General features: G+C 39.9%; 1 protein-coding gene across 6 annotated transcripts in view; it reads left to right on the top strand.

Annotated features, from left to right (window-relative positions):
• MLLT3 (MLLT3 super elongation complex subunit) overlaps positions 1-24,469 on the top strand; it is a 124,815-nt gene that overhangs the window by 39,434 nt on the left and 60,912 nt on the right. For 2 of the 6 annotated variants that reach the window (XM_065046218.1, XM_065046219.1), the window contains one exon: positions 1-24,469. This exon is cut by the window's left edge. The exons of the other annotated variants lie outside the window; for them this stretch is intronic. The gene's annotated coding sequence lies outside the window, so the exon portion shown is untranslated. 6 annotated transcript variants of the gene reach the window in all.

The raw sequence follows: 24,469 nt of genomic DNA, 5'->3' as shown, positions 1-24,469 counted from the left end.
CAGTGGGAAATGTGCTTTTAAGCATCTGAAAATATCTGTGGAAGTCTGAGAACAGCTTATACCATGTTCTGCCTCGCTGTTGGTATCTTGCGGGACTCTTCCTTTTTGTTAGTTTGTTTTACATCAAAATAATTTGTATGACTGTGCTAGTAAGCGTTTCATAATGAACTATATAACCCATAGAAGAAATGTGAGAGGCAGGAAAACACAACTGGGTATGTAGTGAGTAATGAGGAAGGATATTTTTCATTGGATTTGTTTACCGGTTTATGTTGACTGCAATACTATTAAAATGTGGAAGAAACAAGAACTGCAGAAGCACGTGCTCAGACGTTTCAGCACACAGTGTGTAGCAGAACAAGAAGGGGGTCTTCAGCTGTTGTCTCTGTTTATTCATCACATGACTGTGAAAAGGTTGCTTCATTTTCATATTCTTGCTTCTATACACAGACATCTCTTAAGTGCTGTGGTGTAGTTTTACAAAAGTTGCTAATAGACCAATGTCTCCCATTTTCCTTGTTCCCTCTCTTCCATTTAGAGCTTTGAGAAGTCACAGCTGGGGATGAAGCTTTCCTACAGGCTGAGCTCTCAGTCTTGGTTGTGAACCTTGTTTACTTTTCAATTTGCTGGTTTTTTGTGAGTGCTTGAGTTACGTCTCCAACTTGGCAGACAAAGTGAGCTGGTGTTTAAAGATGCTGAGCGCCCCTCTGCTTGCTCACCATCCCAAGAACTGTTGGTAGCTCACATTTACCTCATTGCTAGAAGCAGCTTTGGACAGTTAGTAGAAAATACCTCGTAATGAGAGGAGTGAGTGAGGATCTGTGTTCTGTTATGGACAGGAAAGAGGAAAGAAATGTCCTGTTAAAGATGAAACATAAGAAATTTGTGAGGGGTTTTGGTTGTGTTATGTTTCACAGAAACCTCTAGCTCAGTAGGCTAGACTATTTACCATATTCCCAGATTCAAGTTTTTCAGCATCTTGTGACATAATCACATCAGTGACTTGGAGAAAACTATTGGAAAATTTGCCTTTTCTTCAAAACTGAGGATCAGGTGGAAATGTTTAATTACCATTTACTAGATGGAACAGAATGAACAGTGTTTGTATTAGAATATGAAAGTTTCAAAGACAAAGTTAGATTATAGAAGGCCTGGTCTTCCTGATTTACCTTTTGATCTTGAATGGGGGGGATACTGATACTCTCATATGCAATAAACAGAATGTTCTGATGATAGATACTTTCTGGCAAAAGGTAAAGTAGGTTGTTACAATGGTACAAGCGCATAAAAATAGCCAGTTCTAAAAATATGAGTTTTATCTTGTTCTTTAATTAACTTCTGGTTTCTACTTAATAAAGTAACATGGAATATCTAGCAGGGTGCTGTGAACTAGAATATATTGTAAAGTCACTTATAAAATCCTGTCAATGAGGAGCATTTGGAAATGAAGCATCATGCCAGAGAGATGTAGAAACAATAGAGAGAGCTTGGAATGAATTCAAGTTGGAAAAACAAGGGGACACCAATTAAATCGTCCTCACCAGTTTACTATAGTGCTCTGAGTGCATATAGCATTCTGCTGTGACTGCCAGATATCTGACCTTATCTGTGAGGGTGTCTGGTTCTCCTGGAAGTTGACCCACTGATTGCAGTTGGTATGGGAGGGATGAGGGGAGGGACAGTGTGTGTGTGTGCTGTCTTGTCCACAGCACAAACAACCACCAGCAGATCTGTGTTAAACCGTTCTAGTGCTGTAATTTAATTGTGTTACAGTAGCTGTGAGAAGTTACTAATGCAGTGCTAAGACTGCACCATTACATTTACCAGCTTCTTGTGGTCGGAACTGAGAGTGGAGAGAAGCATTAACTCAACCGTGTACGTATTTTCTGACATAAATAGGTTATACAACAAATAGTAAAATATTAACTAGGAAAAAAAGGAAAATGTTGCACAGATACAAAACTGATAGGTTAAAATCTTTTTCCTGCCTGCACACACACTCTGTAAGTTGTGTAAACAAGCAAATTGAAAGTCCTGTTAGCATAGGTATTTCAGTTTCTGATCGTTCGTGTGTGTGTCTGCACGTTAGAGGAACAAATGCACAAACTTAGTTGAAGTACATTGGTTATAGAGCTTGCAGGGGTTAACCTCCTGTCGTCTTGTTCTAATTAATCTTGTGGCTCTCTTGTATCTCTGAAAGATGAGATTTTCTTCTTTGTTTGGAGACCTCATGGACAGAAACTGTAGTGCTAGTTGACATAGTTTGGACCAAATGTGTGGTAAAGGAACCAGTACTTTACTAAGCACTGGTGTTTTGTCGAAAGGTATGGAATGAGCTAAGTTCTGCATGAAGGTAAATGAACAAAAAGTTCTGGGCTTGGGAAAGCTATATAAGTTATTTTCAAACTTGTCCAGCAGTTGCTGGTCACAGTGGTTCTATTAGTTACAAAATGACTTGAAGTAAAATTGTAACTGAATCTTCTTAGATTTTGTGTCATTGGAGGCTAAGTGTCAAAATTTAATGGAAGCTTTCATATCATAAGCTCATCTAATCAGAACATCTATCTTCCTATGTTTTTGCAGAGTGCCTTGTACTGCACAGAGTTGCTATGGGCCCTCCACAGGCTGTCACTGCACAAATAATACTGTTCGATACCAGCCTGACGTAACTTCTTACCATCACTGTGTCCTTTGCAAGCTGACTTTCAGTGTAGTAGCTGGTTACCATTAGTATCAGTGTGAGCTGAGGTGGTTTGTTACTGTTTTAGTGGCACCACTCTGCCTTGGAAAGCATTTATATCTTAAGCTGTGTTACAGCATCCACTGGGCAATGATTCACAGAATCAACTGATATTCTTACAGAAAAATGGCTAAGATTTTGGGCAGATGTAGTGAGCGGCCATTCCTCTTATTAGTAACCGGTACCACACTGTGTGCATTGGATTGTACCCAGGGAATAAAAGGTGTGATTTTCAGATGTCTGCAGGAGTTAAGTTGATAGGTGGTAAGGGAAGGGGATGGTAAACAGGAATATTCTCCATCAGCATTAGTCATGATGTGGAGAACATGGCTCATTATTGTTTGGCATTTTTTGTTAAACATCCCGTGAAAGAATGTGCAAGGTCCATATGATGACCCTGGGAATCTGCATCCTACAGTTTTCCCTATAAATGGAAAACAGGTTGCTTTGGGTGGATATAAAGATCATTAGCATTAGCACCTCTATGTTGGAGACAAGGATTACATTGTATGGCAAATACAACCTTTAGAGGGTGAAAGAAAAATTGTCAGTCAAATTTTCTTCTCTCCTTGCTTTTGGGTATAAAGTTAGACTAGCACAATCATGAAATTTTATCAAACTTAGTATCCACTTGCCACTCCAATATAAGTATGCTATTCACATGCTGGGCCTTTAGGATGTCGGGCAGAGAGAATCTATTCTTCCAGAGCTATGAAGATGCAAACGTGTTCTGTCTCTGTGCAGACAGTAGCATGTGCAGATATGGTGGCAAAAAGTTGAGAAAACATTGCAAAAAGCATTTGAACCTCGGCTTTACTTTGAAGTTTGAGATGAGATAGTGTAGGTTTGGGGTATTTATGAAAGTGAGAAAGGGAAGGAAATGTTAGGAATGCTCAAACAGAATCATGTTTTTAGAAGTGAGCCAGCAGTGTATCTGCAGCAATAATGTTTATGGCACGTGGAGAGTAGCGAATTTTCAACAATAAAACTGAAGATTTGGAATTACGTAGGCAAACTGTAGGATGTGAGGTGGGGAGGAAACTGCTTCCTTATTTTTTTACCCACCTTTTACTACAGGCTGGAAATGAGCATGAGAAAGTATCATATACCTTGACCTTACTGTATTTTGTTGCAGCTTGTTCAATTTCTCTAGCAATGGTGATGGCTCAGCTGAAAAAATGGATAATTTTTGAAAGTACATTATATTCACAAACTATGAATGCAGAAGTAATCCTGGCTGTTAGACAAGACACCAGAGTGTGTCTTTCTTTTCTCAAGGAGTTATTTTTCAGACTGTGACTGTGCTTTGCTTGTAGGATCATTGCACAGTTGTGCTATTTTCAGCACCTTGTAGAACAGGTTGTTAAAAGCAGTTACACTGACCCACTTAACTGTCTTTCCTGTTGTGTACAATATATAGGTATTGGTGGCAAAATGTAAAACTTCTCTCTTGTCCGATCTGCCGTTGTGTCAGACAATACACTTTAACCCCATCAAAGTATAAAACACTGAAAATAATACTTCTGCAAATTGCACAGAACAACTGCTTTGAATAGAAAGAAAAGACTTACTGAGTGACTGCTCCGTTTATAAGATAAGCAAGACTAACAGCAAATTATTAACTGATACTTTCACTTAATCATATTAGCTTTCTCTTTGCAGATCCTGATTACAGACCGCTTCCCAAAACTTTTTTCCTTCCACATCTCTTTATCATCCGTTATTAAGAAGCAACACTGAGTAAAGTTGAGTTGGGATGACTTTAGCCAGTGCAAGTGCAATATACCCTAGCAAAGAGAACTATGCCAAGTCTTGTTTCTCCCTTGAAAACCTTGAGCTCCCATGAATGGCAAGCCAAGCAGTACTGTAGCTTCTTGAATTTAGTGGAGTTGAAACAATTGCATCAAGCTTTTGTTTCTTCACTGAGCTGAATTCCAGTTTTTTAGTGAAGTATTTAATAGAAAAGGGCAAAACTGAAACATCTATTGCCATTGCTTAGTGATCCCTTTTCCCCTTTAAGAATCATATCAAAAGCTTGTAAGTTTCTTTACTTTTAGGAAAACATACTTTACCATGTAAGAAGATTTGAGCAAATAGCTTTTTAGGAAAACAGTTTACTAGTGGAACACTTGCAAATAGGTTCTACTTAGAAACAAAATTGTCACTATTTGATACTTTGCTCAAACAAAACAGGTAGGAGATCTGTTAGTGATCTCTGGTGCTGTCACACTTTGGAGAAAGTGAAGTGCTCCCTGCCATGTAACCCTGCGTAATGCGTGTGTAAGCGTACCGAACTGCGATACCTCTATTGAGTGTGACCTCATTCCATTGCTGCTAATTGTCTGGTGGTAACCACAGGTCATGTGCTGTGATTTAAGCACATGTTGGGTTTACAGGTTCAACCACAATTTTACAGAGTTTTCTTGTTATTAAGTTGATTCTCCACCATCTTTCCATACTTTCCTCCCCAATATTAAGATGCTCAGGACATGCACCAGCTGTAGGTTGTATTGTTATGCTGCTTTTCACAAGTGGCCTTATGTGAATATGTAAATGGAGAGTTGTGCTGTTTAACTCCAGCCTTAATTTTGGTGTCTTGACTCTAGTATGAAGTAGGCAGAGAGAATTATGCTTCTGCAGATGACAGTTCAGAAAAACAAAATTAGTTACTCACCTCTCTTTGTTTTATTTCAGAGATGTCTACAGTAGATGTCTGCAGCTACACTATTTCAGAGAGAGGATCCTTAGTGCAAATAAGTTAGTTTGAATAAGCCACAGATACAAGTTCTGTGTGTATTGAGAATCTTACTGAGAGAGGCTACACTGTACTTGGGATCCTATAAAATAGGACAGTAATGACTCTAAGCTCGATAGGATGTCTGCAGATAAGGAGAAATTGTGATTATGTGTGTACTATATATAAGAATGGTAATATAGGGAGCAGTGAACACTATCATAGAATGTCCTCAGGCTGCACAGGGAGTTACTCATAGTTTGCCCATGATCCAATACCACAAAAATGAGCATTTGAGGTACTGTATTAGTCTTAAGTGCCTAGGGTACTGTAGTCTTAAGGTGCTGTGTTAGGAAAACAAAACACATGGAATTCAGTAGAAGAGCATATTTTTACCAGGGGAGGAAACAGTTTCATGAAGTTTCCCAAAGGGGTTTGTTAATCGCTTCTAAATCATAGCTTCCTATTTCAAGCTTCTATTAGCTTGAGTTGGAAAGAAGCTTCCTTTCTACTGTTAGTAATGTTGCTGATGAAAGGATGAATGAATAAATGACTAAACTTTTAAATAGATCAGAATGACTGTGGTCTGGGACAACACACTGAAAAAAGTACTTATCTTCCTTCATGTAGTAGGTCTTAATATCATTTCTGTTTCTGTACTACTCATACAAAGTAGTACTACAAGACATGAGCCAGTAACTGAAATTTTCTCTTTAAGGATATTTGAGTAACAAAAATAATCAGTACCCACATACCTTTCTACAGAGGGAAACATTTTTCTAGCTGTGGCCTAACTTCAAGGTCCAAGGGGTTAAATGTATTCTTAGTACTTAATTTACTGCAACAACAGACTCAACCAAGAAAAAAAGATGTGTAGGTGCCAAGGAAACTCTCACAAGTTGAATAAGCTACTAGCCTCTGGGAATTTCATCCTGATACACATGGTACATATTAGGCGCTTTTGTGGGAAAATTGTATTTTATAGAATGTGAAGGAAAAACAGCATAATTCACAAGATGATCAGAATACAAATGCTTTGTTAAAGGAATTTTTACTGTAAGCAAAGAGCAGACAAGCAGGAGATCAAATTCAGTGGGAACAGGTAAATTAAAGTTTCAGTTATACTATAAACAATGCATAAGTGAATCTTAACCAGCACAGCTGACTAGAAGAAACATGTAAGCCTTACTGCTTTCTTTAAGGATGAAGGCATTTTTCTCATTTTTACATATCCCCATCAAAGCCATCCAGTTTCAGCCAAGCTCAACAGAAGAGGTGAAAGTCTTAAGGATGTTAAGTTTTTTCATGTTTTATGAAAATTGGTAGCTTGTGGAGAGGGGGACAGACCACCGTTAGTGCCACCAGTGAAGGACAAGCAACACAAAGGTTATACTGGCCTTTTTCACTGCCCCTTTTCTCGACCCGTCAGCCTGGATACACATCAGCAGTTGCTAACTCCTGCTCAGAAACATGGGAGGCTGACTGGTTGTCCTGCCAAGCGAGAAGCTGGAAGACATCTCTGGAGAGAAGCCTTGGGAACAGGTGAGGATGTCCAAGGCACATAGACTACACATAGTAGTGTTAGTTTTCTCAGCATGGGACTCAGAAGATCTAGGGAAGGATGAGCAGATTATGCTTTCTCATACTTCTTTTCCAGCCTCCCTCAGAGGCAGAAGAGTAAATTTTGGATCCCCTTCTTTTGAATTTCTGCTCTCCATGTGGTGAGAAGTATGAGAAGCGAAAGTGCAAGCACAGTTTGTCTATCTGTTTTTGATTTCTGATGAAGCCAGTTAACTGCTGCTGGGAGTAAGAGGATAAATGAAGCCCCTTTTATAGAGGACATCAGCTTCAACATGTGCCATAACTTCAAAATATCTCAATACTAGTAACATCCAGAGGGAAGCGTACAAAGCAAGAACTTCTCTAAGGGTGAGAAAAATCACAGTCGAAGAAACAAGGTGGCTGTTGGAATGTAGAAAGAATTATTGGTAACTCCATATCCAGATGTTGCTTGCTAATGAAAAACTATCTAGAAGAATTGTAACCAGAAAAAGTCCTGGATTAATTTAATTTGGTAACAGATTCCCAGTCCAAATTCTTAATCTGAATGATTTCCCAGTAGTTTGAGTGTCAAACTATAACTGGTGCCACCATTTTTATTTTGTATTGTTCTCACTTAAAAGAGTGTATTGAAAAAGATCCTTCTTTGTGACCCCTGGGAGCAGACAGTGTGAAATGAAAGACCTGTCTTAGTCCAAAGCATTTAAGTAAAAAATAAAGGGTTGGTTTAGAAATCTGCAATAAGCAGCTCCTGTCTCCTTCAGTTGTTAAATTAAGTTGCTTTCACGGGAGTGAGATATTAGTGAAGCTTTTATGCTGTTTCCCAAAGAACATTGTCTTTAGTCACTACCTCTGTTCTAGGAGAGGCATTCAGAACAGAGTTTATTCTGTGCCCTCTGAACTCCCAGCCACAAACTGAGGGGCTAAGAATGTGGAAAAAAAATTTATATTTATATATATATATATATAAATAATTGTTTTAAGGGGACCCTTTAAGATAGGAGGGACAAGCCAAAGGTTGGTTAGCCATGGACTGGGGATCTTAGTGGAGGTTTAGTGTCCTGGATAAGCTGTATGGATTGACCTGAAGTCCAGACATCACATTTCCTACCCAACTGTATAAGGATAAGATGTACTGGTGGCTGTGAGGTGTTCAGTGTGGAGAGGTGAAGGTTCTCTGAATATGTAGAAGGGACATAGCTGTATGTTTTTGGCTATTCTTCAAGAAGCAGCAGTGGCAGAGTCAGAAGTATGGATTTTTGTCCATCCTTGTATATTTTTCTGTGAGGGAACTTGGTTGAGAGTTGAGAAAAGAGCAGGAAGTGTTCAATACAGGTCAACATAGATGTGTAAGGTTGTTTTTTTCTGTAGCTCCATGGAAATGATCCATTTATTTTACTGTGTCGAAGCCATACCTCAAAGTCTCTGCCAAATGTGTAGGTCACTGACAGACAAAGCTTGGAAAACTCTTGTACTGTAAAAGCAGTCAGTATGGATAAAAAGGTGAAAATTGTGTAATTCAATAGTTACAATATTTACGTTAACATAACAAAGGAGATCTATCACTTTAACTTAGCAAGCATATGTGTTTTCCACAAGTGAGGAATAGGCTTTAATGGAAACACTTTCACAAGTTCTTTTCTGCAGGTTCACAGGCCAAATGAAGAGTTTAAATATAGAACTATGTTGGGCCTGGTGTATTGTTCGATAGAAATATCAAGGGGTTTTACATTGAGTAGTATCTTATTTAAAACTTCTTTAACTGTGTTGCAGGTGTAAGCAGGTTGCTAATGAAACAGCTAAATGTTGCTATACAGAGAGGTATTATTAGCAGAAGAAATAACTTGAAAGGGATGTGAAGTTCAAGTGTGGGAGGAAAGGTAAAAATAACAAAATAAGGCTTACCTAAAGCTAATATCTAAACTCAAAGTGGCAAGAATTAATTGTAGGGAAATACCTAGGAATTAGATCTGGGAAGGAGTGAGGCAGGCTGAGAAGCTCATAATAAGCAGCAAATATATTGGATTGTGTTGGGTATCTGTAGAAACAGAAACAGCTTCTGCAGTATCTTCAGGAAAAAGCACTGCAGAATATAGTGAGGAGAGAAGTGACTCCAGCCTTGCTGCAGGGAGGCGCGGACAGTTGCTCTTCCTTCAGGGCTCTACTGCGGGAGACCGTGGGCGGAAACGTGTAGAAAGAGGAAGGAATTGCCCCCTGGAGGGGGACCACAGATTTTAATGTTTGGTCTGTTATTAAAAGGAGACAGTTTGCCTTGCAGAGTCTGGTGCTTTTAGAAGGGCTCGCCTAGTGAGACTGGTTTCATTGCTCTACATTAGATATTACCTGGATATATTCAGAGTTTTCTGTTCTTGTTACTTATGCTTTACTTTGTAGCCAGAGATCTGTTGCTTAAGAAGGGTAAGATTAGTAGTTTTTCTCAAAACAAAACATACAGTGTTATGTTATATGTTGGTTACCAGCATGAAATCTGAGGTTAGGTATCAAGAATCTGTTTGATAGCCCCATACAATCTACTACAAAGAAATTGAACTCCAGTGAAAACCAGCCTTGGTTACCTAGAGGCTTTAAGGTTATCCTGAGGAGACCGCTTCCACTGCCACTGTGTTTTCAGATCTGTAAATCCATGCTCGGATGTCTGAGGTCTGAAGTGCGGTGTGTTTGGTGCCAGAGACAACTAGCTTTGCAGGATTGCTGCTGTGAAGCATCTTAAAAGATGGGACTAAAATCAGAAAGATGCTCTAATTGATAATGTGCTGCTGTCTGTAAGTTGTGTAATTCCAGTGGCATTGAATTATCTTTGTCATATTCTTGCATTTCTGTTTGTTTCCTATAGCTGCTGTATATGTTTATGTGGGCTTTACTGTGTCTGTGAAAGTAATTACAGGTTTGAAGTACTCAGGTGCTCTGTGTTCATGAACAGATATGGTAAATAGAGCTCAAATGGATTAGGTGGTTTAAAGGACTGACAGTTGCAAAGCAATATTTCCCAGCACTTACTGCTCAGTGTCCTCTTAAGGTAACTGCTGTGTTCTGAAGTCACAGTAATTGGTACTTATTATTGGGAAGTATTGTGGAAAGCTTCTGGTGTGAGAGAGAGTTCACGCTAAAAATTGAGATAAATTATTCTCATCTGTTGCTGTAAGGCTTCACCTAGGGCATTGTGAAAGGGTATGTGTATTCAGTGGTGTCTTGACTCGTTACTTTTTGCATGTTTGTTTGAAGCTGTGTCAATGACATTTATGAGCATGTGCTCACGCATCCTAATTATGTTATCTGAACAAAGTGTGTCGCAGATTTATTTTAACTCTTCATTGTGGTGTTACAGTTCTTGCTTTTCAACACTGCTTTGAGGTTTCTCAACTTTTCTGATTTTTCTGTTCTGTTTTTAAAGGGATGAGGAGAAGATAAAACTTCATAAGTGTTACAGCAATTCAGTTACCCAGAGTAATTACTGTTACACAGCAGAAGAGCAGATATATAATTACCTGAAATAGCCAGTCATCCAGTTTAGAGATCGCCTTGACTTCTTACATTCATAAGTAGGTTATTGTACTAAGTGATAGGTACTTAAAATGGAAGTACAGTTTAAATGGTGTCCTTTTAAAATTTATATTATGTTTCTCTATACATTGATTTCCATTTGTTATTACCTTTTGAGTGTAGGAAGTTCTCTAGAAGTTGTCAGCTCATGGCCTGGATGGGTGTGCTCTTTGGATAAAGAACTGGCTGGAGGGCCAGGCCCAAAGAGTTGTGGTGAATGGAGCCAAATCCAGTTGGTGCTGGGTCATGAGTGCTGCTCCCCAGGACTCAGTATTGGGGCCAGTTCTGTTTAATCTCTCTATCAGTGATCTGGATGAGGGGATCGAGTGCACCCTCAGTAAGTTTGCACATGACACCAAGTTGGGTGGGAGTGTTGATCTGCTGGAAGGTAGGAAGGCCATACAGAGGGATCTGGACCAGCTGGGTCATTGGTCTGACGCTGATTGTATGGGGTTTAACAAGGCCAAGTGCCGGGTCCTGCACTTGGGGCAGAACAACCCCAGGCAGCGCTACAGGCTCAGGGAAGAGTGGCTGGAAAGCTGCCTGGAGGAAAAGGACCTGGGGGTGTTGATTGACAGCCGGCTGAACATGAGCCAGCAGTGTGCCCAGGTGGCCAAAAAGGCCAAGAGCATTCTGGCTTGTATCAGGAATAGTGTGGCCAGCAGGACTAGAGAAATGATTTTGCCACTATACTCGGTGCTGGTGAGGCCCCACCTTGAATCCTGTGTTCAGTTTTGGGCCCCTCGCTACATGAAGGACATGGAGGTGCTGGAGAGAGTTCAGAGAAGGGCAGTGAAGCTGGTGAGGGGTCTGGAGCACAAGTCTGATGAGGAGTTGCTGAGGGAACTGGGGCTGTTTAGCCTGGAGAAAAGGAGGCTGAGGGGAGACCTTTTTGATCTCTACAACTACCTGAAAGGAGGTTGTAGCATTATTTTATCTGTGGTAGAGCTTAACAGTGTCTGGTGCTTATGATTGTTCTTGAAAGAAAAATTGGATTAGATAGGGCACTTCTTGCTCAGAATATTATTTTCAGTCTGTCTGTTTTCTGCTCTTGACTAAAGCAAAATGTTTGCTCTAAGGAAAAGATGCTGTTAATTTTTCGTTTCCTCAAAGTCTGCCCTGGAACAGAAGGTGGTTTTATCTTTTGTGCTGACCTAAGAGAAATGTAAACAGTCGGGGAGAATCAAGAATGTTCATTGTCTACTCTTATGTGGACCATAAACCAGTGTAATTGTTTTTTATGATGCTGTTAGTTGTGTACATAAGTAAATATTCCTAATAAAGTAACATCAGGGTGTTTTGGAAGGTAGTAGTTCTAAAAATAGGGGGGTTTTACTATGTATATTTTCAATATCTGTCCTTTTATTACTTCTCTTAGTCCTTCTTTTAATTATGTTTACCAGGTTTTGCTTGAAGGACTGTTAGAAGTGAATCAGAGATCATGAGTGTGTCTCATACCTCAAAACCTGCAAAAAGCCTATTTATCCATTCCTACAGGTGACAGCTGTGTGACTGATCTGTTGTATCTCTTTTAACATTTCCTGTCATCTCAGTCTATCTCAATGGCACTGCATATTGACATGCAGTATCCTGGCAAACAGCCACGGAAGTAATTTTAGTTTCTGGAGCATGCGGCTGAATTACTGCTGCTAACAGCAATTGGTTCCTGAAGATGGAGGTGGAAGTTGGGTACTGGAGTGAAAGCCTTCTCCTCACCCTGCTCTGCCTCATGGTTCTCTGAACCTTTCAGCTGTGGTGCTTGTACTGGTGCATGTTACTGCCTTTGCTTCAGGTTTTTGTACTTTTGAACACTGAGTCTTCAGAGCTTCAATTTTATTATTGTTAGTGTTTTCTTTGAATTATATTGGGTTATGTGTGTGTGTAGGATTCTTGAAAGCCTATTCAGCATGAGGCTGCGAATGGACATATTTCTGACATCGTGACCTTGTTACTGAAAAAAAAAAAAGGGGGTTTTCTTGTTGTTGTGCTCATTTCTCTTAGATGACAGAGTAATTAGAAGTAGCCCTTAGTACAGCTGGTTGCAGGAAGCAGTGGGGAGGTCATGGTGCAGAAGAGGAGACTGAGGGGTGATCTTATTAATTTTTATAAATATACAAAGGGTGAGTGTCACGAGGTTGGAGCCAGGCTCTTCTCGGTGACAAACAATGGTAGGACAAGGGGTAATGGGTTTAAACTGGAACACAAGAGGTTCCACTTAAATTTGAGAAGAAACTTCTTCTCAGTGAGGGTGACAGACACTGGAACAGGCTGCCCAGGGGGGTTGTGGAGTCTCCTTCTCTGGAGACATTCAAAACCCACCTGGACATGTTCCTGTGTGACCTCACCTAGGCGTTCCTGCTCCGGCAGGGGGATTGGACTAGATGACCTTTCGAGGTCCCTTGCAATCCCTAGCGTTCTATGATTCTATGGGTGGTGTGGAGCAAGGAGATGGTCCTGGGTGCGGGACCAGGCCAGGCGCAGGCTGCCTATTTCTGCTGCTGCCGGAGAGGATGTGGAGTGGCAGAGGTTCAGCCCTTGCATGCTGTGAGCTCTGCCTGCAGCAAGAAGTACGAGGGTGTATGCGGGTTACAGCAGTCACAGAGCCCTTCCTGAAAGGGATGGGTAGACCAGAGCAGCATTGGCACAGGAGAACCCCCTTCCAGTGTCTGCAGCCCCAAAATTACAGCCTTGTGATACTGCTTGGTCAACTTGTGGGCCAAGTGAAGCTTTTCTGCCATTGTTCCATCTTCGTTTCTGTTTGTGCTGAATAAGGAGGTGCTTTATAGCCACTCCTTACTGTTCTTTTGAAGAGACAGTGGTCTTAACTTGATGACTGCAATTAACAGGTTGCTGTCCTTGGGTCAAGGTTCTCCCTAGAAGGCTGCAGTTGCTGATAAGTCTCCAAAAGGGCCTGAAGACTCCTGTGTAACCTGCCTGCAGTGCAGCTACGGTAAATGGCAGCTGAGCACCGTGTTGGGAAAAGGGAAAAAAAAAAAAAAGTAGGGAAGGGAGGTGTTTTAGCAGTCAGTTTTCATGGTATGTTTTCTGCCTTGGGAGTTTTATCTTGGGTTGAAAGACAAAGACAAACAGGTGCTGTAAAAATGAGGCAGGCAGACTTGCGCCTGCTGTTTGGCCCTGTTTCATGCTTACCTGTTTGAAATTAAATTAATAGGAACATCTTAAATGTAAAAACAAACATCATCTGTCTTTGATATAGCATGATATTTTAAAAACATCTGATTGGTGGAAAGATGTCTTACCAAAAGCATGCAGTAAAATGAGTGAGGAAGCTTGCTTTGAATTCTCATCATTAGCCTCATGTGGCTACCTGTTCTCCTCTTCTCTCAAAATGTCAAACAGCTGAATAGTATAATTTTGTGATCATTACCTGCATGCCAGCATATATAACATCTGCATTACCTGCATGTAAACAGTGCTCTTAGGCTGTGTTTATGCCTGGAGCATACATTTACATCATATTAATCATGTGTTTGCACATGGACTTCAAATCTTTGTACTTCAGGCTATTTTTGGTTATAGAGCTTTGTATTGCATTAATGTAAACACATTGTATAAGTAATTGTTCCAGCCTTAATGGTGCACTTCTGTAGTTTTAAGCTCAAATCATATTAATATGTCAGTGTTTTTCTTAGGATAGCATACTTTATTGTATTTTCCCATTTGCTAATGAACGGTGTTAATAAAATGTGCTTGAAGATATTTTTTTCTCTTCCTTCTTAGTTCCACTCTCCAGTTATTAAAATAACTGTGAAATTTAGTCTAGCCTTCATGATCTTATGTTCAGCTTCTCTGAACAGCATCAGGAAAACTTTCACGTGGACCATGGAAGCAAAATCTGTTTTGTTTTACAGTATGTTAAATGTGAAGAAAGAACCATTGTAATTAATATTGCAATACTTTTGTAGGAAGCAAATTCCTGCTGACCTGAGTTAAAATATACTGCAGTCAGTCTGCAGGCTTCAAAGGGCAGTGAAGTTACATAGTGGGTTTTTTCCCTCCATGTGCAAAATGCTATTGTGACAGATAAATAATGAGGATGTGCTAACTCCATTGAATTACTACTGTCTTGCTCCTAAATACTAGTTAATATTATTTCAAATACAAACTCTGTATTTATTGTGAACAGTAACTGAATTATGTTCCTTTCGTGAACATGTGACCTTATCCCGTCTCAGTTTCTTAGTTTTAAATACTTCGGTTCATGTTCTGTGAAGTTCTCTGTTACTTGGCTTTAGCTGGAGAGTGCTGATTCAGTCCAGGAGCTGTTCTAGCCGTGCAGAAATCCACTTGTTTTTGTTGCTGGAAGTACTTATGGGTTTGGTTTTTAATTGTCATTTAAAAAGTCAGCTGCATTTATGATGACTAGTCATAACGATGAATGGTGAGTGCTGTAGCAGATTTTTTCTTTGCTTCTGAATATTAACAGAAGTTCTACCAGGCTGCACTACAGGCACAGATTCTCAGCTCTTGTGTCTTAATACAATGGAAGGATTTGTACTGACTTTGAGCATGGGGCGGCAGTCAGCTTTTCTGTTTTTAAGCGGTCCCAGATGGGGAGACTTACCTTATCAAGGCTGCTGCAAACACATATTTCATGTGACACTGTTCTTTAAAGGAGAAATGTTCCGACGTTTTTCTAAGTTACCATATAGGCTCCACAGCCGTACAAATAGATTGCATTTACTTGATCATTAGTGAAATAAAATAACCACAAAGAACTGAGAGGTGTGATGGAAAAGTTCTTAGCCTTGGTTTGCATTTCAACAGAAAAAGTTTGACATCATTGGAACACAAAGTACTTTTGATAACCCTGAAAATATTTATTCCCAGTTTGATCTTTGCATAGGATAATGAAGTTAAAATAGAGAACTAGGTAACTAGGTATTTATTTTACTTTCTCAAGTGCGTGTCTGGAACTTAAGAAAAAATATTCTCTGTGCTGTCTTTTACTGAGCGGAGAGAAATATGTGGTTAATAACCAGGACAGAAATTACTTCAAATCCTGCAACTGTGGGACCTGTTTTCCTTAGTAAAAGAGAGAATCCCAAGGGCTGTGTTTGTTACACATCTATGAAAATACACTGATGTACAATTACTGAGAATTTTTATTACTTAAAAAATAGTGATGGTATCTACAGGACAAATTGATGTTTGCAGTCAAAGTTTCCAATGCTGTATCTAGTGTTTTTTCCACAAAAAAGAAAAAAAAAAAAAAAAAAAAAAAATCTGTTTTACTATGTTAATATCCAGACAGCCTTATTTGCAGTTCACTTGTGAGGGATCTTTCCTGTTCAAGGGTTTTCTTCTTTTGCTTCAGTGGTGTCGTTTTCCAAGAAAGTCTTGTAGACTGGGTACTTTCTGGAAGTCTTTTACTCTGATCCATTGATACCTGGCATATATGTATATATATATATATATTTTTTTTTTTTTTTTCAACAGTCTTTTGAGAACCACTTCCTGTTGGGGTAAAAATAAAATCTAGAATGGAAAGGTGAAATGTCGTGCAGGAATAACTTTAGTTTAAATTTTATTTTTTTAACTTCTCTCATTCCCGTCTTAGCTGGAGGAAACCTGGGGGAGCAGACAGTAGGAGTGGGAACCGTGAACTGTGAATTGCCTTAGACATCTCCGTTAAGGATTGCTGTTTGCGTGTGCAGTGCGGAACATAGCTGAGTAGTTTCCTGTGCCCTTCAGTCAAGAGGAGTGGCTTCTGTACCATCTGTGACATGTGCTGGGGTCAGAAAGCTTGCAGGTACCTGATTATCTTTTGATGTCTGCATATGGTGGGGCAGTCAAGAGAAGTGCTCCTCCTCCTGGAAGTCCTGGAAAAGGTGGGAAAACACAGTTTATTGATAGTATGGCATTTCAAGGTCCCGTGGATGATTTGCTGTCAGCCCGTGTTGCTCTAGAATCTAGCATGTGGGGAGGAGCTTTTAAATCCTTTCCCCCACTTCTCGCACTTCAGCAAAGCTGGAAAATGCTAGACAAATAAGTTGTGTGAATTTCAACTGTGTAAGTTTACAGAAGAGGGAGCTATCAAGTTAAGGTAGCCTTTGCCTGTCCTCTGGCAGTACAGATTGCTTTCTTCTTCACAGTTAATGAATGAAGGTAGGTTCTTTCCTGTCCGCAGCATGCGTACATTAAATGAGCTTGTATGGCATTATGAAATAGTGAGGATACCTTAGGTCCCTCTTCTAATTTCAACAGTTTATGTCAAAATACTTAGTAATTGTGCTTTGGTATTTTATATGTACTGCAATAAATAAATAAATAAATTAGTAATTCCTGAATCTGTTCAATTTACAGTTTCATGTTCTCAATTGTTTACTGCAGATAGTAAATGTGCTCTGAGAATTAGTGTAAGAAACCATTCCTTTACTAAAAAATTATTGACAGCACTGTAAATGTGAAAGTGCAGGTTGTTCCACCTGAATCAGAAGATATAGGAAGCTCATTACTGTGAACTCAAAATCGTGTGTTCAAGGTTTACTACCATCTTTGTGTGCTAAGAGGAAGAATTAGGAAGGCATATGTGGCCTTTTAACTGTGTAAAAAAAAAAAAAAAAAATAAATGCAGCAGCCCCTCCCCCCAACAAACAAACAAAACCCAAACCAAACCCAAACCAAACAAAAAGAAATCCAAACAAACTTAGTCTTTCTTAGTCTATTTTTGTTCACGATAAGAAATTTGATCATGAGTGAGTGGATGTTTACTACTCTCTCTGCTGGTTTTTCAGCAACGTTTAAAGACCAGTGCAGAGTTAAGTACTACGGTAAGACCTGGATTTGGATAACCTTGTTGGGCATGACAGAGGTTTTTTCCCCTTCCCTGCCCTCCTGGCCCTCCTGTCTTGCATATGAGTTTGATCTCAGTTGATGAAGTCTTTATCACACAGTCAGGGAGTGAACACAACAGACAGAAAATGTCACTGGAAAAGTTAGTGTTCACTTTATTTAAAAGGTTATAAGCTGTATCTTGCCATCCTATCCAGCTCACAGAAGTGGTGGGAATCTGGGTATTCAGTATGTAGGGCAGGGAGCTCAGTATGATTGTAAATGCAATGCTGAAAGGTCAGCCTTAGTTCTCTTAGTGCCCTTTGTGGCTTTACTTCAGGGTTGTATCTGTTTCATGAAATACTTGTCAGCATAAGGTGTTAATTAATTGGGAATTCCTTATTCCTCGTGGAGGAAGTACTGTTTAATCTGCACTCAAATTGGTAAGTTTTGCTAGATTTTGTTAGAACCTGCCTCGCAATTTGTTGGTACTAATGTCTGAGATGTGCCTGAAGGTGGGACATAATGGACCTGTTCTCTTCCTGGCTCTTTTTGTGTAGAGTCCAAGTACCGGAGCCCACCAGCTGTGAAGGTGAGCTACTGACTAGCAGAGTCAAAGAGCTTTTACAGAAATGAGAGCTGGATGTTTAAAGCTGACCTTAAGGAGGGATTTGGTACCACTGTCTGCCTTCCGCTGAAAGTGAATTCTACCGATTTGTTGTGGGGCTTCTTTTAACGCACGTTGTGCTGAATTGAAGGAAAAGTTGGTCAAAGGGTGAGCAAATTATAGGCAAGAATCTATAAAATACCAGTATTAAAAAGTTATGATTAAACCAGGTCTTATTAGAAAGCTTTAATTCCTCCAAGCACCCACTTGGTTTATCCTGCAAGGTGCACAAAATATATGTCAATCATTACAGTCATTTTTCTGCGTCTTTCTGATGTTGTGTCAGCATCTGCCTAAATGGAACTTCAGCCTTTCCTTAGTTCTTCGGACTGCATTTTTAAGAAAGGAAAAATCTATTCACAATGAAGTGTTTAACAATGTTGGAGTGGCAAATGAGTCTCACGTTAAAGCTTTTGAAAAGGACAGGTCCTACTAGAATTTTGTTACTGTTATCTCCCAAGTCTTCAGTGTGGTCACTGCTACTGAAGTTTCATCATCATGGCTTGATTTGCATCAGTTCCCTTGGTGTCTGTTACTGTCTGATGCAACACATGGGAAGGCATGTGTGACTACAACAAAAGAAAAATCAGTGCTTCACTTATAAAATAGAGAAGCAAAACATTTGCAATAAAAGATTTAAGGCATTTATGTGACCTGTGTAGAAAGCATCTTCCACTGACAAATAGGGGACAGATAATTTACTACTCATAAATTCCTGTCCTGACTTGCTGTGATCTTTGGTAGCTCTTCATGCTTTCCTTTAAAGATATCCATTGGTATCTTGCAGTTGGTCTCTGGAAGGCATGTTTTGTTAGAGGAACATTTCAATAATTTTTATCTGTGAGTTACTGTACTTGCATGTATTAGAAGGTTGGTTCAAAATGAACAGATCATCATAGCCAGTATGTTTCTGACTATTCCTGTTGTTTGTGAAGTGTTTGTAATACAGCTGGGATTGCAGTTGAGTGTCTAAATAGTGCTTTATCGGGGGTAGTTAGGTGACAGTATACTGTAGGTGAGCACCTGAGATGTGCACAGTACTGGAAGCCAGTACCTGTGCAGTTAGCTGCATGTGTCTGTACGTGTGTGTGCTCCTCTAGCATTACAGAAAAATGGCATTCCAGTATGAGAACTACTTCTAGTCCTTAGACCTTAGCCTTCTTACTCTTAACTTTTATACCTTTCTCCTTTCCCTCTGTCATTTAACAGCTTTTGTGGTCTTTTAGTTTTATAGAATCATGGAATCACTTTGGTTGGAAGAGACCCTTAAGATTGAGTCCAACCATAACCTAAATCTAGCACTAAACTGTGTCCCTAAGAACCTCCTCTAAGTCTTTTAAACACCTCCAGGGATGGTGGCACCACCACTTCTCTCGGCAGCCTGTTCCAATGCTTCACAACCCTTTCCGTGAAGACCTTTTCCTAATACCCAATCTGAACCTTCCCTGACGCAACTTAAGGCCATTTCTCCTCATCCTATTGAGGCGAGGAAATGACCTTACAACCCTTGGGACTGTAAAGAATGTATGTATTTACACAGCGCAGGACACACGGGGGATAACTCTGCCCAAGATGTGTGTAAAATTACAGGAGCTGTGAGCTTGGTTAAATGCAGTAAAGTGTTACATATTCATTAAAGTTTTTAGGAACGCCTATACATATTCATAACCTGTCCCCGAGAAGGCGGTTCTTATTACAATGAGTTCTGGGAGACCATTTCCATAGTCTCCACCTCTGATTCCTCTTGGTTGCAGCTGCGCAGTGGCCGTGAACCTGGGTCCTCTTTCTCTGTACACGGTCACCCTTGGTCCAGTGTGATGAGTTGGTTAGGACTCAGACTGCTGAGTTGGTTAAAACTGGGGTATCTCCTGTCCTGTGCCCAAGTTTCTGTTATCTAGTTCACCCAAGGATGCACCCAAGGATTATTATTTTTGCAAGGCGTCAGCAAACTCCTGTTTCTCGTACAATAAATTACACAAATCTAAGTGAGGCAAGGCAATAGTAATGTGAGTTAAAGGGTTAGTTCTCTGTTAGCTCTTTAAGTCTTTTAAGTGTTAGTTTGTAAGCATTAATTAGTTAATTCTTAGTTAATTGTTAATTCCCTGTATCACTATGAGTTGCTACTTGGGAGAAGAGACCAACACCCTCCATGCTACAACCTCCTTTCAGGTAGTTGTAGAGATCAAAAAGGTCTCCCCTCAGCCTCCTTTTCTCCAGGCTGAACAGCCCCAGTTCCCTCAGCCGCTCCTCATCAGACTCGTGCTCCAGACCCCTCACCAGCCTCATTGCCCTTCTCTGAACTCTCTCCAGCACCTCCATGTCTTTCTTGTAGTGAGGGGCCCAAAACTGAACACAGGATTCAAGGTGGGGTCTCAGTGGCACTGAGTACCGTGGGATGATCACTTATGTAGTCCTGCTAGCCACACCGTTCTTGATGCACGCCAGGATGCTGTTGGCCACCTGCGCACATAAGTCCAAGCTCCTATACAATATTCAAACAACTTTTGCTATAGTTAGAGCTGTGTTTGATCTAAGTTCCCGTCTGTGGTCTCAAGCATACCAGTGTTACTACTTGTTACAGCAATATTCACCCTGAAGTATAATGAAACATGGCGAACAGAAGGGATGCTACAAAATTGTGTCGCATAAACTCCTGTTTCGATTTCAAAATTGCACCTAAGACTGCTTTAAGGGACTGGTGTATCTGTGTTTATCAAATGCATTTGCAAATACCTAAGACTAAAGCTTTCACTTATGGAGAGAGATTATTCTACATTCTGATAAAGATACAATAACAGTATGGTATCATGAACTTCTTATATTGCCTTAGGTTGGCAGCAAAAACCCCAGCTTATTCTGTGTCCAGTGGGCCTAAATAAATCTGCATAGTTTTGCTTTTCTTTTTACTTATCTTCTGCTGGCCCTACAGTTCTCATGAGAAGAGACATGGTTATAACTGGTTTGTAATTCTGCATAGTGCTGGCTGCTTCTCCCCGCAAGCTGGTGAAAATGTCCTCTAGAACTGTCTTCTCACTGCAGGCACTAATTTTTAACCGGATATGTATGAATCTTAGGGCCCTAATGGTTGTAGAGACTGTATTGAAGTTGGACTACCTAGTCAAAAGGTGTAGGACAGGGGGAGGAAATGTGTAGTGATCATACAAGCTGTTTCACAGGAAAAAAAGAAAAAAGGATGAAAATAATTAAGTCTTAAGGATACCATTGTGCAAGAGGCTTTGTTTATCTGGTGCTCAAAATGCGTTTCTAGGTGCCACTTCAGAGGAGAGGAGCAGTCACAGGGGAAATGCCTCTGTCCCTCCGGATGAGGAGCAAATTGTTTGTCTGCTTATCTGCCTGGTCTAGCGTAGCTGTGTTTGTGTGTGGTTGGTTTATTTATTTATCTATTTATTAACGAGCTTTGAGAAGCCTGTTATGGTTTCCAGGCGTTCCCTTCAAAAATCACTCCTTCCTAGTTCCTGTTATTGATGTAGCTCTGTTGATCTATACCTGTAATTTGGTTTTGTTTGTCTTTTCCTTTTCTACTACAGTCTTTGTTTCCTCTCATTTTTTTTTTCCTCTCTGCCTTTTCTGTGGTTCACCTCTCTTGCCACTTCCCTCGCCTCGACTCAACAAACAGTGCTAGCAGGATGGTTGTCTGTCGGCTTGGCTAAACCACGCATGTCACTGCAGCCCTGCTTACTACTTGTGACAGTTCAACGAAACAAAAAGACTTTATACCAGTGAGTGTTGGTTCACAGTGCACAGAGATGCTGTTTCTGCCAGTACATGTAGTAGTGCTTTCCACAAGAACAGTGAGGAAGATGTAATATCTTTCATTATAATTGCAGTCTACATGTATGCAATAGCATGTGTCTTTGCTCAGTCACTTTTTTTTAATCTCCTCAGGAAGGTTTCATTCACGAGGTTGTAGAATTTTCATTCTATTGAAAGACCATCTTTCAGTTTAGGAAGGCACCCACAGCAGTTTTCTTGTGATTAAGTGGTTTATAACCCATCACCCAAGTTTCAACAAAGCCTGCAAGTGTAACAGACTTTGTTTTCAGAACTGTAATGTGAAACTTTGACAAGGTACTATTCAGCGTGGCTAACAGCTGTGTAAATCTGAAAGAAGAGAGATTTGAAGGAGAGAATGAAAAATATTTATGCTGACAGTTTGTTCTGCACCAATTAAGTGCTCAGGAAGAAGTTGACGTGATATTTATTTTTTTTAAAAAAAAGGTGATTTGTGACTTGTCACAGAGCCTGGAATCTCTGTAACAGTTAATGTATTATTACAAGTCTGTAAAGTTCCTGTCTGGATAAATATCTGCTGTCTAGTCTCTCTCTGGTTATATATGTATTGGATTTCAGTCTTCTGAACCCTGTGTAATACTTGGAAACCTTTCTCCAATTGTCTCCTGAAGGCAGAGGAGGAGCAGGAAGGCTTCTCTGTCTTTGACTGAAAAAGTTGTCAGTATGTATTACTGTAATCTGTCACTGTGCTTAACTAGGGCTATTGTATTTACATTTTTCAAATGCTGGCAAGTCTTCTTAAGGGAAGATGTGTCAATATAAACTGAAATACTACTTCTGGGAGATTCTAACACAAAATGCTCAGTTTCCATCTTAAAAGCTTAGCATGTCTGAAACCACCTCTCAGATTTGACCTATCATTGTAACACTTCAAATTCTTTCAAATCCCACTTCGTAAACTATATGTCCTCTTTTTTTTTTTTTTTCCCTGCCAAGAAAAGCAAACTATATTCTATAGCTGCAAGAGGATGGTGTTGCAGATTATTCTTTCTCCAGTTTTGTCAACCTTTTCCTTTCCCTTTCCACTGATTACATGAAGTGACCTGGGTAGTGATAACATTAGGTGAGCACAGACTTGGAATCTTCCTCATCCTTGAGGTCCCTGTGTGGGTTTGATGTTAGCAAACCAGGAGGAGAATGGCAAGGTATTAGGAGAAAATTCTGCTTTGTTCATTTACTTGGGGATTAACCAAGCTAGCGTGTCCTAAGAAGTCTGATGTACTGATCGAACTATTGAGAATGTAGCAGAAGCTATATTCCTGGATGTGTCTGATGGGACTTGCCATGTTCTCAGGATGATAGAGGGTGGTTAGTGCCCATCTGTGGTGCTTTGCTAGAAAGAATAATTTTGGTATTTAAGCCCTGCACAGTTGATCGCAAGATGCACTTTTTGTAAAGTATAATTTAAGTTACACTCAATACTGTTGCATGAGCAGACAGCAGGCAATTCTGAAAAGAGCACGCATCTTAACTAATGATCCATCTGAGAGTCTGAATTTTTTTTTCAGTCAGCAAGTTTGATAGAGCTTGAGCAAATGTTTCTGAATAAGTCAACCCTTTGCATCATTCTACCAGTCTGCAGTAGAGAAACTGTCATTGTCTTATGATGTCACTAGAGATGGTAGCGTGTATGACATGAATTGTCATACATATCAATGCAGCATTTGGAAGCATCTGAGTTGATGCTGCAGGGAGACATGTGGTTTCTCAAACTCATCTTGACTTTATGCTTATTTGTTACATGGGCATGAATTTTGTAATGAGGTTGTCACGCAACCTGACTGGAGAAGAAAGCGGTGCCTTCTGTCCCAGGTTCTATAACAACCTGCTTTTTGTCACTGGCTGGAGTTGGTAGGCTATTGCCACTTTCTTCAGAGAGCTCATGTTCAATACAATGGGGATTTCATATAACTAAAAGCCCTTGCATTAAAATAAAAACTTGAAGGAGAAGATTGCATATTGGAGCTGGTAATACTCACTGTCACCCTAAAGTCTGAATTCTGTAGGGCAGACTTGGATACTGTTTTAACATAGTACAATAGTTAACCTTCCTGTGGTTCTCTACTGTATACTGGAATGTTGTGTTCTGTCTCCTCTATCCCTAGCAATGCAGATTTCAAATTTATTAGCATTAGTTCTAATTCAATTAATTATTTTAAATTACATTTACTAAAACTAGGATTTTTTTAGTATTAAGTTATGAATACATGAATGGTAGCACTTCTGCTTTTTACATGTTTAACTCTTTCTGGGTCGAATTCTGTATGTTTTCCATTCCCAGAACAAACCTTGGCTGCTGTTGTGGGTACTCAGTGGGTCCACCTGCTGTTGAAGTCTCTGGTTGCTCTGCTTTAGCAGTAGTCTGAAAGGACTGGAAAATAAAAGAAATTAAATATTTCCTATCCCTAAACTGTAAGTTGTATACAGGCAGGAACAATTTGTTTGCAAAATTCATGTTGAGTTGTGCACAGATGTGTCATACTCTGTGTGTTGCTGTTTTGTAATGGTGCTGCCATACAGCTATTGTTGCAGATTATTTGCTCCTATCTTTTGCTTGTGGATTTAAAACATTGTTTTTGTATTAAATACAGGTTTTTCT

Source organism: Columba livia, chromosome Z, assembly GCF_036013475.1.
Source record: "Columba livia isolate bColLiv1 breed racing homer chromosome Z, bColLiv1.pat.W.v2, whole genome shotgun sequence".
Taxonomy (NCBI): domain Eukaryota; kingdom Metazoa; phylum Chordata; class Aves; order Columbiformes; family Columbidae; genus Columba; species Columba livia.
The sequence above is the reverse complement of the archived record's forward strand: the minus strand, read 5'-3'. Positions and strand labels throughout refer to the sequence as shown.